Source organism: Oryctolagus cuniculus, chromosome 6 (assembly GCF_051225735.1).
Source record: "Oryctolagus cuniculus isolate XC-2025 breed Fujian yellow rabbit chromosome 6, ASM5122573v1, whole genome shotgun sequence".
Lineage (NCBI taxonomy): Eukaryota > Metazoa > Chordata > Mammalia > Lagomorpha > Leporidae > Oryctolagus > Oryctolagus cuniculus.
In genome coordinates, this window is record NC_142872.1 from 14,597,257 (window position 1) to 14,609,302 (window position 12,046).

The window sequence follows — 12,046 nt, forward strand, 5'->3', positions numbered from 1 at the left end:
GTATTTTCAGTTCTTGATTGTGTCATACAGTTTTGCAGCACCCATTTAATAACTCTAGTAGTTTTTTTTGACGCTCCCCCTCTTCATGGAGGAACGACACAGGACCCTGCGTTGTTCTTTTGTCTGCTCGGCCCTCCCCGGGTTTGCTGCTGGTCCTTCCCGGGTTGGCTACCATCCCTTCCACCTCCGTGGAAGGGCGGTTCCCCCTGCCACATTCCCCACTTCCGCGGGGGAGTGGCGCACCGCCGGCCGGCTCTCTTGGGGGCTGCTCAGATGTTCCTTCAGATGTTCCCCTTAGATGTTCCTGGTGCATGCCGTCTCCTCCTTTATAGTCCTCCTCCGCCAATCCCAACTCGGCTGCCCACATGCCGAGTACGCTGCTCTCCTCCAATCAGGAGCAAGTCCTACAGTTTATTGGCTGAACTGGAGGCAGCTGTGTAGAAGCTGTTTCCTCCTCTCCCAGCGCCATATTGTGGGAGAGCAGATGCATAGAATAAGTCTTAATTCCAGTAACTTAGTCTAGTCCGAGTTGCTCCCCACAGTTTTTCTTTTCTTTTGTTGGTGGATTATTTAGGATTTTCTGTGTATGAGATCATGTCGCTGAATAATTTTACACCTTCCTTCATTTCCACTCTGGGTGAGTTTTACTCCTATTTCATTTCTTTTTTGTTGCCTATTTGACCTGCCTAGGACTTCCAGTATAATGTTGAATAGAAGTGGGGAGGGCAGACAGCCTTATCTTGTCCTTTAAAAAGTAATTTATTTTCCAACTTACTTGAGAGAAAGTGAGAGTGACAGTGACAGTGAGGGAGAGAGAAACAGAAACAGAGGGAGCCCCAGTCTGCTGGCTCGCTCCCAGAGGCCTGCAGTGACCGCCCTTGGGCCAGGCTGAAGCTGGGAGCCAGGATTTGAATCCAGGTCTCCAAAGGTGGCAGGGACCCAAGTGCTCAGACCATCTATCACCTGCTGCCTCCCAAGGTGTGTGTCAGCAGGAGGCTGGAACACAGAGCAGAGCCGGGACTCAAACCCAGGCTCTCCCATGTGGAATGTGGGTGTTGCAACCATCAGTGTCTTAACCATGCACCCACCCCCTTGTCTTGTTCTCCATGCTTGGGAAGAGATTTGAGCACCATGCCAGTCAGTGCTAGGTTACTTGAAGAAATACCCTGTACTTTCTAGTTGCTTAAGGGTTTTATGTTTATGAAGAAAGCACTTGGGGTGTCACTGATGCTTTTTCTCTTTTGACTGAGATGATTATGTACTTTCCCTTCATTATTAATGTGACGTATTACAAGGACTGACTTTATGTGCCGAGCCAGTCTTCAGTACGCTGTTGGGTTTAGCGCTGATTGTGATATGTAATCCCATTAGTATGCTGTTAGATTTAGCTTGCCTAATATTTTGTTGAAGACTCTGAATTGTTGTGGTCTGTGCTTGTCCTGAGAAACCTTTATCCAACCTCGTAGTGTCAGTCGATGAGTTTCCCCCTTCTTTTTTATTTTTGGAAGAGTTTGACAAAGATTGGTGTTGATTCTTCTTTGAATGTTTGGTAGAATTCACCAGTGAAGTCATCTGGTCCTAGAACATTTTTTTTTTTTTTGCTTGAAACTTTTCTTATTTTCTTTTTTTCTTTTGATTAATAAAAAATAATGTACTTGTTACTGGCCTGTTCAACATTTCTGTTTCCTTTTCGGTTTGGTAGGTTACATTTCTAACAAGTGGACCATTTCATCTAGGTTATCTAACTTAGTGGCGTATAAATGCTCTTAGTAGTCTCTGGGATGGTGTGTTGTTTCTATAAGGTAGGTAGTAAAATCCTTGCTTTTATTCCTAGTTTTAAGAAGTTGAAGCTGTGATTTATTCTTAGACCCATTAGTTATTTGTGGATATGTTGTTTAATGTCTGAATAGTTAGGAATTATCCTAATTTCCTTCTGTTACAAATTTCTATTTCCGATTTCACTTCATTGTGGTCAGAGTATATACTTTGTTTTGATTTCAGTTTTTTTTGGACAGGCAGAGTGGACAGTGAGAGAGAAAGACAGAGAGAAAGGTTTTCCTTTACCGTTGGTTCACCCTCCAATGGCCGCTGTGGCCAGTGCACAGCGCTGATCCGAAGCTGGGAGCCAGGTGCTTCTCCTGGTCTCCCATGGGGTGCAGAGCCCAAGGACTTGGGCCATTCTCCACTGCACTCCTGGGCCACAGCAGAGAGCTGGACTGGAAGAGAGGCAACTGGGACAGAATCCAGTGCCCTGACCGGGACTAGAACCCGGTGTGCCAGCGCTGCAAGGCGGAGGATTAGCCTAGTGAGCTGCAGCAGCGGCCTTGATTTCAGTTTTTAAAAATCTGTTCAGACTTGCTTTGTGGTCTAACTCGCTTTATCCTAAAGGATGTTCCATGAGCACTTGAGTAGAAAGTGTTGGGAGGAGTATTCTATGGTTGTCGATTTTCGCTTCACATATTTTGGGTATCTATTGTTAGGCACATAAATAAGGCACTTCAAAGAGTTCAGGGAAAATGAATTCAAAGATAAATTTATTTATTGTTTTTTGAAGATTTATTTTATTTATTTGACAGACAGAGTTACAGAGAGAGGTCTTCCATCCGCTGGTTCACTCCCCAGATAGTCACAATGGCCGGAGCTGTGCCGATCCAAAGCCAGGAGCCAGGAGCTTCTTCCTGGTCTCCCAAGTGGTTGCAGGGGCCCAAGGCCATAGCAGAGAGCTGGATCGGAAGAGGAACAGCCGGGACTAGAACCGGCACCCATAGGGGATGCTGGCACTTCAGGCTAGGGCTTTAACCCGCTGTGCCACAGCACTGGCCCCAAAGATAAATTTAAATTTTAATGTAAAATATTTCACATGTGAGACATCATGAAAAAGCATATTATTAAAAAACTATGCTTGAGTACATCTCTTCTGTTTATAATTGTTTTATGTTGCTGAAAACTGATCTTTTTATCATTATATAAAATTTTGCCTTATCCCTTTTAGTATTTTCTGTCTTAAAATGTACTTCATTAATATGACTGTATTTATTCCAGCTCCTTTTTGGTTACTGTTCACATAGGATACCTTTTCTTGTACTTTGAACCTATTTGAGTATTACGACCGCCTGGCCTTTACTCTGGGGTGGGCAGGAGGAAGGCCTTTTTCCCACAACATCCTTGTGCATTGGAATATAAATGTGTTTGGAATATAAGTGTCTTTTATTTGAGATCTTATTTAATAGCTGCTGAGATTCCCAATCTCCCATTGAAGGCTGTGTGCTTGGCTCCTAGTATTGTGTATGTGGTGGTGAGAGAGGGATCATCTCTTTACGTTATAATGAGGTGAACTTGGCCTAAATTGCCCTCCATACTTGAGTAATAAAAATTGACCCCTTGGCCGGTGCTGCAGCTCACTTGGCTGATCCTCCACTTGCGGCACCGGCACCCCAGGTTCTGGTCCCGGTTGGGGCGCCGGATTCTGTCCCGGTTGCTCCTCTTCTGGTCCAGCTCTCTGCTGTAGCCCAGGAAGGCAGTGGAGGATGGCCCAAGTGCTTGGGCCCTGCACCCGCATAGACCAGGAGGCATCTGGCTCCTGCTTCGGATCGGAGCAGCGTGCTGGCCTTGGCGGTCATTTGGGGGGTGAACCAACGGAAGGAAGACCTTTCTCTCTGTCTCTCTTGCTGTCTAACTCTGCCTGTCAAAAAAAGAATTGACCCTAAGTGCCGTGGTATACAGTGGGCTATAATCTTGCTTGATACACAAACAAGTAAGGACGGAACCTGAGAGTATAACCCCGTAACTAAGCAACAGAGGCAGTTAGAGCAGCCAAACCATCAGCCAATTCCAGACTGACAAACTGCCAGAGTCTACCCACGTGAAGCATATTCTAACGGCACCCGTCGGGTCACCTTTGTATATCATCGCCTGTCTCTGTGGTTATAAAAATTAGCTTACCCTTCAGAATCGTGTTTGGTTTGGAATGCTTCCCTGTTCTAAAGCCGTTTGCTTTCTAAACCAAACATCGCTAAACTTAACGAGTCTCGGGTGTTCTTTCAACACCTCCTGCTGCATACGTCACCTCTCTTTTTAATCTGTTTTTCCACTCAAGACCCCTCCTCGCCTGGTGTCCCCAAAAGCTAGCCTTTTAAGGATTCTGTGGGATAAATTGGCTCTAACATGATCTGTGCCCCTCTATTGGGTTCCTTAAGATGAGGACATTGTCAGAATCTAAATCTTTGTTATTTCCCATTCTACTAGCATGCGTGTGTGTGTGTGTGTGTGTGTGTGTGTGTGTGTGTGTGTTTGGGGGGAGGGAGAAGGGGAGAGGGAGGGAGGAAGAAGGAGGGTGTGTTTGTCTAACAGCTCCACCATCTGAGTGGGGAGTCAGGAAGGGAGTATTCCTTACCTCTCACTGTGCCTTCTCTATCTGGAAGCCATCCGTGTGCTTAACCCAGAATGGAGACCGCTCTCCAGCGGCAGTGAGGCTTCAAGCTCTGCCTTCAGGCTGGAGCAGGGCCTAAAGCTTTTCTGCATTTCTGAAGCCACGGTGGACTGTCACCACCATCGCTGAGAGCAGACAAGCCCCACGGATTGCTGATCTTTCTACCTCACAGTCTGCCGAAGGAGGGAAAGTGAGACAGGATTGTCCCCTGGAAACACAGCCTCAACTCCAGGCAGTGGTCCCGTGATCATGTTTGAAGTCAAGGAAGGGAGTTTCCTTTTTAGGAGAGGTCTCCAGCTGGAAAGGAAAAGTGTGCTGAGCCACTGGGGAAGGGCAGGGGTCTTCGGGAATGCTCGGCTGTGTTAGGAGCCATGGCGGGAGCACCGCGCTGCCTGTCTCCGGGCAGGGTACCGAGGAGGTGTATTGACGGCAGTCGCTCTTGCTGGTTTCCTGACTTCTGCATCTTTTTTTTTTTGGACAGTGAGAGAGAGAGACAGAGAGAAAGGTCTTCCTTTGCCATTGGTTCACCCTCCAATGGCCGCCGCAGCCAGCACGCTGTGGCCAGCGTACCACGCTGATGCGATGGCAGGAGCCAGGTACTTATCCTGGTCTCCCATGGGGTGCAGGGCCCAAGCACTTGGGCCATCCTCCACTGCACTCCCTGGCCACAGCACTGACTTCTGCATCTTTGCTTTGAACCTGGAGACCTGGATTTTGCCTCGGGGGATAAGTGCTCCCTTCCTATTCCGCCATCTTGCCTCCACCCCCGCCCCGGGGGATAAATGAATCCTGCTTCGGTTCCCTGTATTCAGTGAGAGACTCTGAGTCGTGAGGGTACATGTGATTTTCTGACTGTTCTGCCTGCTGGAAAACAGAATAGGAAGCAGTTTTAAAAAATCCATGTGGACCCACTCTCCTTCATTCTCACCCTGCCTGAAATGTGAACACGTAGGAAGCATAAAGTCAGAAAAAGAATTTAACGAAGCAGATCTTTTCTAACTGTATCCTTCCTTAGTTTGACAGTACTCCAAAAAGTTCATGGAAAAATGAAATAAAATGTTTATTTTGGTTCAAAAATGTTTTGAAATCATGCATGGTTTATTCATAATATGCTTTTTCATGAATGTTTTAAAGATCACTCACATACATGAATTGCAGTTATTTTTATAGCAAAATAAACCTGTAAAAGGTTCTTAAAAGATTCGTTTATGGGGCTGGTACTGTGGCACTACATTTAAGCTGCGGCCTGCAGCACCAGCATCCCTTACGGGCTCCGGTTCGAGTCCCATCTGTTCCTCCTCTGATCCAGCTCCCTGCTAACGCACCTGGGAAAGCAGCAGGAGATGGCTCAAGTGTTTGGGCCCCTGTCACCCCCAGGGGAGACCCAGATGAAGCTCCTGGCTCTTGGCTTTGCAGCTGTTTGGAGAGTAGGACACGTGAGAGATGCAAGATAGAAGATGCCACTTCCTGTCTCTCCTCTCTCCCAGTCACTCCACCTTCAAGTAAGTACTTTTTAAAAAAAGATTGATTTATTTATTTGCATCCAGTATGGGATGTGGGGGTCCCAAATGATGGTTTAACCCGTTGTACCACAAGGCTTATTCCTATGAAGGCAATCAAATCTTCCAACAAGACCAAGTCACCCAAATTTATAAATCATGAAAATTATATCCCTAGGTATTGCAATATTCTTTTCATTAGAAGCCCGTCACAGGTGGAGCCCACACTTAGAGCAGGGAGCTACGCAATTGTCAACTGGCAGGAATCCGGGACCTGCAGGTGTCATGTCAGAGGTGCCAACCACACACTGGAGGTCGATGTTGGACTGGAAGATAAGAAGAGAGGAAATAACAAAATGAAAGCTTGTGACAGACAGAAGAGATCAAATACAGGCTTTGGGTATGGGAGAAGCATCAAGGGACAAACCAACACTCAAGGACTGGATCAAGGGGCTATGCGCAGGCTCTAAAACACCGCTGTTGTGTGGATTTCCCGGATTTCTTCATCAATGGCACAGGTTGGGTATACCAGATGGCCCTGGAAGTGCAGGAGCTTTGCCTTACCTGGGGTCACTGATGCTGGGAAGAAGCCACTCAAAGTAGATTAGAATAAAATGGAAACCATGATTTTATAACCAAGAATGACTTTGTACATTTTGATAGTTTGTATGAGTCTAAGTTTTAAACATGAAGCAGAAATTTTATAAGTCTTTATTTTTAGCAGATTTAGGTTAACAAATTCAAAGTACCTGTAAATCAAACAAGGGATTGATATTTTGATCCGTAACAAAATTGTGCGATGGCAGGATCTAAAATTTTTCTCTTTGGTTTTACAGGATGCTTGCAAAACAAGTCAGTTTTGTAAAATTATTAGAAGGAGTTATCATTTTAACTTTCTGACATTCAATTTAAACCTTTGCGTTTCAAGCATGAATTCTGGAGTTCTGTTTTTGATACGGCTGAGTGAACTCCTACAAAACCTGCTCCAACCGTAGAAAATCAACTCTGGCCCTGAAGTGTAAAAGAAAGCAAGGATGTACCGTGAGATCGCCGACATGAGACTTTTAACCTGAAAGATGGCAGCAGCTGGTATGTGGTTCAGCTAACATTCAGATAGAAAACCTGTGCTACATTTTTTTTTAAAGAAATACCAGAGAGGATGCCCAACTTCTGTGCAGGATCTCTGACAAATCTATAGGTGTTCCCCTAGCCATATGTATGAGGGACAGGTTCCAGCTAGGGGTAAAATGAATGAGATCAAAAGGTACAATTTGAAGTTTGAATACAACCTATCTATTCAATCAAGCAATTGAGCAAGTAAACTAATGCACTAATCTTCATCTTGAGAGGAGTAGAACATACTGTAGGGGCTCCACAACTAGGCATCCACATGTGCACGATATGACCCAAAACTGTTGAATATATTAAGGATATGACCTGAAACTATTCAATATACTACAAAGCAGAATAATGTACCTTGAAAGAAGAGCCAGTCAGTGAAAACCCAACCTGAAATGGCCCAAGTTTAAAATGAGAAGATAAGAATTTTAGAGTGGCTGTTAAAATTATACTCAAGGATATGAAGACAAATATGCTTGCAATAAGTGACACAATAGAAAAGCTCACAATATCAAAAATAACCAAGTAGAAATTCCATAACTGCAAGCTAGAGTATCTACATTAAAAATTCACAAGTATAACAGCAGGAAGGACATGGTGGACAAAGGTCAGGGAACTCGAGGCTGGAGCAATGGAAGTTCTCCAGAGAACATGAGGGAGAAGATTGAAACCTAAGAATGAGAGTTTCAGGCACCCACTGGACAAAAGCAAGAGGTCTAATGCATGTGTAATTGGAGAACAAGGAGGTAAGAAGATAGAATGGGGCTTACAGTTATGTGAAAATATAATGACCAAAAGCCTCTCGAGTTTCATTAAGTTGTGACTTTTAATAATGAGAAAGCTCATCGAGCCCAAACAGGATTACACACGAATGGTTTATTGCCTTTTCTTCTTCCATGTTTGTTAAGAGTTTCTGAGCAGTTCACAAGTTTCAGCGCGGTGTTCAATGACATCATGATGTCCTTTTTTAATTTTGTTTTGGAAAATTTGGTATTTTAGTTTGCTGTTGGTAGCCACTTTGCTTGTATCATGTTGTGAGATATTGTAAGTATCTAATGAGAAAAGAATGACCTGCAAATGTATAAGCATGGTATTTGACAAAGAAGCAGCGATAAGGGGAGAGAAGTATACACACACATATACACACACACACATTATATATCTCTATGTAAATACAAATCTGCTGGATTTTGTATTCTTGATTTTTACTTTAAAAATAGGTCCTAGAAATTGTTCTGTATTAATGCATGCATTACTTGATTGCAAATATATAAGTTGAAAAATCCCTAGAATCAGAGTTGCTGAGCTGGGGATATGTGTACTTACGATGTTTTGAAACTTAATCTGTTTGGGGTTTATTTTAGTAGGGGTGAGGCAGGGATGTGAGTTGATCCATTCCAGATGGCTGCTGGCTTTCTCCAGCACTCCTGTTGCCAATAGACCTCCTTGTGCTGTTCTAAAATACAGCTTTTACGAGTATCAAATTCCCATTGTCTATCTCTATTATTGGACTTGATTCTGTCCACTTGATTTATTTATTCAGATTTTAAAATGATCAGGGTTTTGTAATATATGTTAAACTTGTCACCTATGTTTGAGTGTTTTTTAAAAAAAATTCAGTTTTCAGAGAGATGGAGAGAGAGCTCCCACCCATTGGTTCACTCCCCAAATGCCTGTGATGGCTGGGGCGGGGGAGGGGGCACGTTGGAGCAGGGAGCTAGGGACTCAGTCCGGATCTCCCACGGGGGCTCAGTCCGGGTGTGTTTCCTTTGTCTCCAGGGTGCGCATTAGCAAGAAACTGAACTCGGGAGCAGAGCCAGGAGCTTGAGCCAGGGCCCTGCTGTGCGGGATACAGGCCTCCTAAGTGCTTACTGCTAGGAGAAATGCTTGCCCCTGAGTAGATCGATTATTGGATGTAATCCTTAAGCAAATTTTTTTTTTTTTTTAGTTAAAACAAAAACAATCCTGGAACACAATGTGGAGATTTGAAGTCATTACAATCTACCAGTCTCTTCTGTAACAGGTGAGCATATTGTTTTAACTTGCCTGCGTGAGTGTCTTTGAGTGTTTCCCTTTGTACTCGAAAATCAGATTATCTCTGCTACTTAATTTACAACTTTATACAATCCAGTGATAATCTGCCTTGCAAAATTAGAAAAATCAATGTGCTTATCTTCCGTACCCCATGCTTTCCCTTCATTCTGTCAGCATTTATTAGACTGTTCTTCACGTATTCCTGATTTATAGCATTTATATTTCATTTCTTCACTGCAGTTTCAACAGCTTTTATATTTAAGTGGAATCAATTTGCTCCACCAGTGCTTTACTGTTCCTTCAATTATTCTTGGTGTCCTCATGTTTAACAATTTATGTTGTTGATGAAAAAATAGCTTAGCTGGGACTAAATGCCTGCACCACCCTTTGTCTTCTACCCGCTGAAACTGGTTCCCTTTCGTCTGACAACAAAGTTTGCGTGCAAGTGAGCTCAGTTCCTTGTGCGACTGTGTGAAGCTCTTCTGCCCAGCAGCTTTTTAAGTGCATCTTTGGAATGTTGGGGTTGAATGTGTTGAACAACGTCAGGGGGGCACGGTTTGCCTTTCCAATCTTTTATTCCGTGATAATTCTTACTGATTTTAGCCAATTTCTGCTTCATTTGCTACGTTTGCTTTTTAAGCAACAGCAGTCATGCTTATTTGGAAACTGTTTCCCTATTATATTCTTGCATTTGTTTCCTCAGTTACTTACATAGTATTGTCTCTTTTCTATTTTACTTTTCTCCATTTCCTCAACACAGGGCAACGCGGGGATGGACAGCATAGGCTTACAAAGCTAGTCTAGTGTACCTGCGATTTCTTGAAGATTGAGTGTGATGGAATAGTTGTTAAGAGTGAGCTGGGTTCATGAGTTGTCTTTATAGGCCTTGCAAATGAAAAAGAAAGCCCCTTTTTCTGCCGGTCTGATGCTTTACTATGTAGTGGAGTATCTTCTGAGGTCACACTGGAAGTCCCTGTGTCTTGAGATTTCTTGTGCACTGATTTGATGTCCCCCCTTATCTTACTAAGAATCGCTGACTGTTCTCTTTTGTCCATTCACCCCAACAGGAGGGTTTTTCTTTGAATGTGTCCATGCTTTCTTCCTTAGCCCCATGTCTTTTGCTGTACTTTGTTGTCAAATGGCTATAGGGGGGCGGTGCCGCGGCTCAACAGGCTAATCCTCCGCCTTGCGGCACCGGCACACCGGGTTCTAGTCCCGGTCTGGGTGCCAGATTCTGTCCCGGTTGCCCCTCTTCCAGACCAGCTCTCTGCTGTGGCCAGGGAGTGCAGTGGAGGATGGCCCAAGTCCTTGGGCCCTGCACCCCATGGGAGACCAGGAGAAGCACCTGGCTCCTGCCTTCGGATCAGCGTGGTGCGCTGGCCGCAGCACGCTGGCTGTGGCGGCCATTGGAGGGTGAACCAATGGCAAAAGGAAGACCTTTCTCTCTGTCTCTCTCTCTCACTGTCCACTCTGCCTGTAAAAAAAAAAAAAAAAAGGCTATAGGGACTCTCTCTCTCTCTCTCTCTCTTTAAAGATTTATTTATTTATTTGAAAGGCAGGGAGTTACAGAGAGGCAGAGCGAGAGTTCTTCCATCCCCTGGTTCACTCCCCAGATGGCCACAATCCCCTGATACGCTCCCCAAATGGCCACAATGGCTGGAGCTGGGCCGATCTGAAGCCAGGAGCTAGGACCTTCTTCCAGGTCTCCCACATGGGTGTAGGGGCCCAAGGACTTGGGCCATCTTCTGCTTTCCCAGGCCAGAGCAGAGAGCTGAACTGGTGCCCATCTGGGATGCTGGCACTGCAGGTGGTGGTTTTACTGACCACGCCATGGCACTGGCCCCCGTGGGGACTCTAAGAGCTCTCCGTGCAGGTCAGCAGTTGTTGGCGTCACCCTCACCCGGTGACCTCCCTGTGATGCTGCAGATTCACCTGGTCCTGTGCTTCTCAGCTTTTTCCCTCCGTGCGGTCTGACACACTTGGCAAACTCCTGACCCCCTGGTTCCTCTCTGGGACTGTGCGTGCATTCCTACTCAGATTTCCCATTTCTGACCTTGCTTCACATTGACATTTTGTGTTTGTTTCAAAGAGGAGAGCCTGGGCTGTGCTGCATTAAGTAGAAATCTCCAGTGGCCAGATGAGAAAGCGGCTCCGTGGTACAGGGCATGGCTCTCTCACTGTCGGTCGTCTTCTAGAACAGACACATGTCTGCAACACTGACCTTGGAATTTATTTCCATTTCATTCCCAAGGCCAAGTGCCAGAAGTGTGCATGCAAGGTGAAGAAGCCGAGGGAGGGATGCGGTGTGTGTTCCCGGCACCTGCTTTCACCACGATAGCCATCAACGTCCTGCCAGTGACTCTGCTCTGCAGTGGGTCCTGCGATCGTAGCAATCCTGTGTTCTTCCGTGGAGCTAGCAGTGTTGCCCACAGGGCAGCTGTAAGCCCGCGGTGTTCGGATGGCCTCCGAGGCGCAGGAATACCTCCTTCTGCTGCAGCTTGTATCGTGTTATGGGACCATGCCCCGCCAACTCTGGACCCTCCACAACTTAGCTGCTGAATGAATGAACACTTTGACTCCAGCTCTAGAAGGGAATCAAGTTTCCAGCTTGTTCAGTCCTATTTTTGTGCTTCTGTCTTTTTTTTTTTTTAATTTTTATTTTATTTGAGAGGTAAAGTAACAGACTTGGAGAAAGGTCTTCCATCCTCTGGCCTCAACAGCCAGAGGTGGGCTGATATGAAGCCAGGAGCCAGGAGCTTCCTCCAGCATGTCTCCTACATAGTTGCAAGGGTCCAAACACTTGGGCTGTCCTCCACTGCTCTCCCAGGCCATAACACAGAGCTGGATCTGAAGAGGAGCATCCAGGACTAGAACTGGAGCCCTTATGGGATGATGACACAGCACCGGCCCCAAGTGCCTTTGTCTTCATAGGGCTTTCTATTCTATCGCCTTTGTCATCTCCTGT

General features: G+C 45.4%; 1 long non-coding RNA gene across 1 annotated transcript; it reads left to right on the plus strand.

The window, feature by feature from the left end:
* The first annotated feature begins 413 nt into the window (after positions 1–413).
* Positions 414–11,805, plus strand: LOC149126025 (uncharacterized). The gene is made up of 4 exons (XR_016235234.1): positions 414–637; positions 5,807–5,931; positions 8,996–9,070; positions 11,333–11,805. It is a non-coding gene; the product is annotated as an uncharacterized LOC149126025 (long non-coding RNA).
* The last annotated feature ends 241 nt before the right edge of the window (positions 11,806–12,046 follow it).